The 7,847-nt window shown below is 33.7% G+C and overlaps 1 non-coding gene across 1 annotated transcript; it reads right to left on the bottom strand.

Moving 5' to 3' along the window:
• Positions 1 to 1,957: 1,957 nt before the first annotated feature.
• NCU15396 lies at positions 1,958 to 2,052 on the bottom strand. Its single transcript has one exon. It is a non-coding gene; the product is annotated as a tRNA-Ile (tRNA).
• Positions 2,053 to 7,847: the final 5,795 nt, after the last annotated feature.

The raw sequence follows: 7,847 nt of genomic DNA, 5'->3' as shown, positions 1-7,847 counted from the left end.
TATTATCCTAATACTAAAATAATATAGGACAATAGGAATAGAACTAAACCTAGTACACCACTTTCTTCGCTACTTCTCTATTTTATTTCCTACCGCTCCTTCCTACGCTTTCTCCCCACTTCCCTATCCTATTTTCCCGTCTATTACTTTACTTTTCCGCCTCCTTATCCCGTTTATAAATACTTCCGCCCTATTATTTACTCTATTACCCTACGGATCCACCTTTATTTGTAATAATATAAGGACCCCCTTCCTTTATTTATATAATCCCCTACGCAGCGCCCCTTCCTAATCCTCCTCCTCCTTCTTCCTTATTGTAACTTCCAATAAGATAGTCTCAGTCAGACCCACTAACCTCCAAAACCACCCCACCCCACCCGTTTCTGAAAGTTCGAGGAGACCCACATTTTATGTGGGGCGGGGGAACGGAGGCAGATGGGGTCTGTTTAGAGACTACAATAAGATAGCTTCCTCCAGCCGTTATTGCCCCAGCCCGATCGACTTAACCTCCAACGTAGAGGGTCCCTCCCCTAGCGCGTCCCCGGGCCCCGCATCCCCTGCGGCCTTACTTCTGGAGCCTGCGTTCCTTGCTCGCAACCTCCGCGACTTCTAATAAAAGAAGTAGAAGAAGAAAAGTACTTATATAATTTATAGTTCGCCTTCTTATTAGGCTAAAGATTGTAAATAGAAGGTCTAAATCCGGTATATCCAAGTCGCTCCAAAGTTAGTTAGGGGCTTAGAGGAAGATAATAAAATTAATAATTATGATTATAAATACTAAGGAAATATAGATATTAACCTAGTAAAACCCGAAGAGTAGACTCTAGAATAAAATTAATAATTTCTAGAAGTACCTAAAAAGGCTACGCGTACCTTATTTATACATTAATAGTAGCGAATTTTACTAAAAATATATATATTAAGTACTACTATAATTACTAGAGAAGACCGGTAGTATATAGGTCCTATAATAAGGTTAGTAGGGTAGTAGTTCTTATAAATGAATAGAACTAAACGTTGTAGGGTACTTAGGGCTTTTAGAATTCAGGTACCCAGCGTAGTAGCTACTATACAATTCGGGGGTGTACTAGCGCTAGCGTATATATAAATAATAAGTATTAAAATAATAAATAGTATTTTCTTAGGAAAATATATTTGAATAATTCGGCTATTAATTATTTATTTAATTATTTTATATTGTAAAAACCCGGGCAGTAAGAAATTAGGAGTATTCGGGAGTACTGAGGTTACTAGAGTAGTTTCTTCTTATATATAACATTTCTAGCTATTTTTCGAAGGGAGAGGTAGGAAGTAATATTACGAGGCTAGCGCCTAAAGGTAATACCTAACTTTAGGTATAAGCTAAGCGCGCCTTCTGATTGGGTATATTGGTCGGTCGGCTATCGGCAGCCGTCTTAGCACCAGATGTACTACGTGCCATTAGGTATATCCCTCGGGCGCCGCACGAGCCACATTTCTGGCCTTGGCATTTCTAGTACTTTCGATACCTACCGCATTTCGTGTATTTAGCTAGAAGCTCTGTGCCTTACTAGCACAAACCTCCCTCTTCCTCTTTGTTGATTATTTTAAACTCTTTATAAAGCCTACCTACGTGTATACCTCGTAGATTCCTAATACTAGTTAGCTCTTTTTAGTTGTACTAGCAAGTTGTTAGAAACTAAAGGTATGGAGTAGAGGATACCAAAGTAATAAATTTGTACTATTAAAGGGATACTAGTAGGTCTTTATATAGTATTGAGCTTATATAAGTAGAGACTAGTATAGAAAGAGAGTTAGGATATAAATTATATTATAAATATAGAATAATATTATATATTATTAAATTAGTATTAACGTATAATATAAGATTTATATTATATTAATACTTTATAAAGAATAATATTGAGTAAAAGCAAATTCGAGTATATTAATATTTAATAACAAATTTAAAAAAAAGTGCTCGAGGCGGGACTTGAACCCGCGACCTTTGCATAACAAGTATCCTAAAACACAAGTATAAGAGCAACACGCTAACCACTGCGTCACCCGAGCTCGAAAGTTGTTTAACATAGTTAGTTCAAATATTATATTACTGTTCAGACAACTAACAAAAAGTCTTATACCACTAAGCTAGTTATACATCCATATTTTAGACCGTAACTAATATTTAAATATTCATATATAAATACTTTTAATATATAAAATCTTTTATATAAGAATAAATTCTATTTTTATAAGGCATTCACTCCGCGGGCACCTGGCTCGTCTTACACAGGCACCCAGCCTTATACAAGCACCCTGCGGGTTAGGGTTTAAGGTGTAGATTTTTTTCTTTCAACCCTTCAATACCATTAGATAGTAACTATACAACTGCATTTCCATACAAACAGTGCCCAGCCCAGTCAACCAGTAGACCCCCCATTCACAAGCACTCAATGCCCAAATCTTAGACTTAGTAATTTTGCTCCCTCTTTACAACTAGACCAGCTGTGAACACCAGAACAGGCTAGAACCGACTGTACGTACGTGGATATTAATCGTATCAATTATTAGAAGTATTTACTAACCCTTCTAAAGACCCAAAACTACGCAAAAATAGCGCCGACTATCCCTATCGACCTCACGCACATTAAAAACGGTAGTAGCAATACCTCAAATCTAATTAACGACGAAGAGGAGTAGGAAGGCTTCTCTAACGATAATCGCGACTATAACCCTTCAACCAACCCCCTTAGCAATAACGAATCCGAAGATAAGCTCTTTAATTATAGAAATATTATTATTAATCCACCCTCTAGTATTATACCTCCTACAGCTATAATTAAAACTCTATATAACTCTATTAATAATTAGGCTAAACCCTATAACTTTATAATTAACTATATATAAAATCGTAGTAAACTTAGAGCTACTATTAAAAACTATATACAATATTACATTATCTATAACCGCTATAGTAAACCCCGGGAATTTATAGTAACTACTCGAAAGATAGCCTTACGCAAATATAGGTGTAAATAGAAAGCGCTTACCAATAAGGATATTAAAGGCAATAGTTTTTAATACTTTCACTTATATTCTAACCTAGACTTCTAAATTTATAACTACGGCCAATCCTAACACCCATCTACGCACCCTCAACACCGTAAAATGAAACTACAAATTTTAAAAAAGATTAATAATACTTTTAAGCTTAATACTATACAAATTCAAAAAATTACCGCTATAGTACAAAAAGATTTTCTAGGCTCTATATATATAAGAACGAATATTTACAACGTACACGCACATATACGCCGCCGTAATTTTAATAGCTATACCCTTATTAGCGCATTAATTAAGTTTTTTAATAATAATAATATTAAATATATTAAAAGGATAGATCCAAACAGTAATAAACGGCTATTAGGTCTTATCTTTACCTTTCCAACTTATATAGAAATAGCCAGAATATTCCCCGAAGTTATAATAATTAATAATATATATAATACTAACCAATTTTATTATCCCTTTTATTAGATTTTGAGTGTCTTATTTATTAATTCTATATTTAATTACGTTTTTAATATTATTAATAATAAGAAAGAAGAGGCCTTTAACTTCTTAATTAAAGCTACTAAAGAACTAGGATTACGCTACAATCTACCCTCGCCAACCATTATTATTACAAATAAATATAAAGAGATAAAGTAAATACTAAGTAGAGTATTCCCTAATACCCAACAACAACTCTATCTATTTCACATCACCAAGAACGTTCTTTTTAACGCTAAAAAGAAGTGGAAGAAACAGAAAGATAGAGGTAATAATAATAATAACTCTAAAGAAGAGGAGGACTCTAAGGATAAAGAGGGTAAAGATAAGTAGGTGAATCTAATTTTCTTTAATATGATTAATTAAGGAATTATTCATCTATATAATCTATTAACTCTAGTTTTAACTCTCAAACTATTACTAAAATTACTAACGACCCCTATAGTATTATAACTATATATAAATTAATAATATACGCTAATATTAAATTAAAGCTCTAAGTAATTTAGGAGAGCTTAAAAAAGTAATTTAAAGGCTAAATACTAATTCTTCAATATATTCAAAAGAATTAACTTCTTATTAGGGATCAATAGGTATACTATTATATTAAGAAGTATAAGAACTTTAATATCAAAATCACATCGCTAATTAAATTAAACAACCTTAACATCAAAAGCTACCTTCTCAATAGCAATAACAATATCTACAAGCTCGTTACAACTATTATAGAAATAGCTACTAACTAACACTAAACTCTTAAAAGAAAAATTACAAAATAGTAAACCCACTAGCAACAACAATATATCGACTATATGTATCTAGGAAAGCTACCGCTATAAATCAATTATATTACCCTCAAATTAATCAATCGTAAATACCGCGAAGCAAAAAAGTTTATACCAACCAATTAACGCAAAGACCCACTTACCTCTACTCTCGAACCTTATAATAAAGAGTATAATCTTACTACCCAATATAGACTACTATACCGCTATATTATTTTTAATAGGGTAATTATAAAGAAAGCACTAAAATTTACCTATATATACCTACACTAGTATTATAAAAAACCACTTATACATTGAATCTAGTAATATTTATTTATCCAAGTATAATTACTAACTAATCTAATTCAATAGGATACTCGAAATTTCTACCTTCAACTTCGAAACCCCCGCGTTACACCTACGAAAAGAGGCCGCCCCAAGAACTCTACTAAATTTATCCTTAACAAACATACCCTTCCTACAAAGTAAAAAATAAAGTAAAAAACTCTAAAGAGTAAGAGAGGAAACTAGAAGGTTAAGTATATTAAATAGAGTAACCTCAATAACCTCCCTCGTCTATAACCGAATATACGCCGCTACAAATCTTATTAAGAGAGTAATAATATTAATAAACTAACTCCCAACTCTACTAAGGCCGCCGAACGTGAATATATACAAGAGCCGGTTAATTTTAATACTTTTAACTATAATATTAAATCGGATATAGCATCTAAAAGTAGTTTAAAGCTAGAGCTAGTACTAAATTATATTCAAGTAACTATACTAAATACTATAAAATAAGAATTAGAGTTAAAGTTAGAGGTAATAGTACTCCTATTTCTAGACCTCCTACCTCTTAAACTCCCACCCTTTGAACTCTCTCTAATAATCAATTTTAGTCCCTCTTTAGAGCTAGATTTATAATTAGAATTATTACCCTCTCCAAAGCCAACCCCCTCCCCAAAACGTACGCTAAAGCCCGCGCCAAAGCTAGAGCTAGAGCTATAGTCATCTCTAGATTAATAGTAGTTATCCCTAAAGCTAATACTAGTATTAATACTAGTACTAGAGTCAAAACCGGTACTAGACTCCATTAAGGTAGCCGTACCAGTATCGAGCTCCCTAATCAAGCAAGCAATTAAACGCAAGAGAGAGAGAGCTCAACTGGGCTTACCAGCACCCAAAAAGACGAAGTAGGTAGAGGTAATTAGGAAGCAGTAGTATAGGTAGCTAGTCGAAGTATATAGATAAATGCTATAGATTTTACTACATTATATTCAAGACATTACATACTATAGAAATCTCTATACAAAACTATGTTATTGGACATTACTGTCATTTTTTTAAAGTAAATGTAACACCATCGAATTTACTATATAAGCGCTATTTTACGTGAAATAAATGGTTAATTTGGGTGCCCGTATAAGGTTGGGTGCCCGTATAAGACGAGCCGGGTGCCCGCGGAGTAAATGCCTTTTATAAAGATTAGAAGAGTGTATTTCTATAAGAGATAGCTTACAAAACTAGAAGCTACGAATCAAAGTATTATCAAGTATAGAGAGGGAAGAAGGAGGTAAACAAACCATAGTATTATAAATCCGGACATATAAATTAGTTCTACCGAACGTTGCTACCTTCCTAATTTATATAATTTATTAATAAAGGCTTAAACCTTATTCTATTTAATGTACTATTATACGCTATTACCTGGTACCTAGTTAATACTATTGAGGGGGTATTTAAACGTTATAATAGTAATATATATTTATTTGAATATATATAGGATGATACTTCAAGCAGAATTCCAAGTAGGAAGTTTGTATATAGCTAAATAATTTAAAGTATACAAGCTTTACTTAATCTATAGGACCTACATATATAAGTAGGTTCCCGTGGGAGCGGTATATTTAATTAAAAAGACTCAACGGACCGGATACGTACATTATCCAATTAGGTAATTTGATATATAATAATACTAGCGATACTATTCTAGTATTAAATCCCGGTTGCTAAAACGAAATACTACTATCTTTAGTAGTTTGAGTAATAGATATATATAAACACCCTTACTTCCTTTACAGTTTCAAATTCCTTCTATGAGTGGAGGCTTCGCGCAAAATAGGACTCTCCGGCTCGTCTTATTCAAAGTAGACCTTCCTTCCTTTTCTAGCTTCAATCTTCTATAGTCCTTTTAAACGCTCCCAGTATTCTACATTTAATTCGCGTACATTCCCTATTTCCCTCTTAGGCACATATTTATTGCAATCATAACTATAAATAGTCTATTTTACTAAGAGAAAGCCTACGTGCACCCACCCCAAACCTTCCCATACCCAGAAACCGTAAAAAAGTGGATAGGACAGCTGGATGACACCTAACATTGAAATCCTCGTTTTTACCCGCAAAATTTCGTCTATTCAATACACGCAACGTCCAGTAACCTCGACTCTAACTTGGTCATTTCTTTTATACTTTTTCACACGGTCATTTGCACCCATTTTACACTGCTAGCTATCGTACGCTGCAGTACAATACCCTTAACGTATATAATCTCGCTCAAATTAATTGATTTCTACTGTTTATAATCCCCCTTGATCGCGTTCAATTACTAACCCTAAATTAAATTATATAGTAATTCACATAGGGGGTTAACTCAAATATTGTAACACATGTACAACGGTCAGAAATACCGCTAAAACTCAATAATTTACATAACAGCTGACATTGGGTGAAATTGGGTATAGGAAGGTTTGGGGTGGGTGCATATAGGCTTTCTCTTTACTAAATATTTACATCTTCCGTTTTTCTTATCCTCCGCGTAATTTAAAATAATATTTATTTTATACTCCTCATTATTTAAACCGATTTAATTATTAGTAACTAAACTAAAAGGAGGTTGGGTCCGGCCAAACGGATCTTCCTCGTACATAGCCTATTTGAAGTAAGCTATGAAAATATTAGGGTAAATGCCAACCATTTCGGGATGCAAATCCAACTAGTAAGCCAAACTTCTAATTTGTTCAGTAATTATAAACGGACTAACTTATTATTAAGAGAATTTCTAAAATGGTCGTCCTAGTATGTAATAGCCTTTATATGATTCAAGGAATGGGAAAGCCTCCCCGCACCCTGTCGAATCCTACACGTACCCTCCCTTATATAATGATAGTTGATATATAATACCGGCCGTTTTAGTTGCTAATTTGGGGATTTCTGATATTCTAAACATACCGCTGTAAATACTAATCTTTAAGACAACCATATTATATCCATAAATTCTCAAACTGAACAATCTAGTAATACGGTTATAGTATTGAGGCTCCCGTATTATTATCACGGGGCAAGGGCACCGTTATAGGTAAGCTACGATATTCGTTATTGTACGAAGGAAGTAAGAGGAGAGTATGCGCTAGCCTAGGCTTATAAGTAGGGTTGTACAACCCAGTAGAGTAGGTCGCACAGAGCCTCAATACCCTGGCCGGTACTAGTACTATAGCACAGCTTAAGGTACGTAACATAGCCTAGTACAAGGTATATAATCTAGCC

This window comes from Neurospora crassa, linkage group VI, assembly GCF_000182925.2.
Source record: "Neurospora crassa OR74A linkage group VI, whole genome shotgun sequence".
Classification (NCBI taxonomy): Eukaryota; Fungi; Ascomycota; class Sordariomycetes; order Sordariales; family Sordariaceae; genus Neurospora; species Neurospora crassa.
This window is presented reverse-complemented; position numbering and strand designations above follow the sequence as displayed.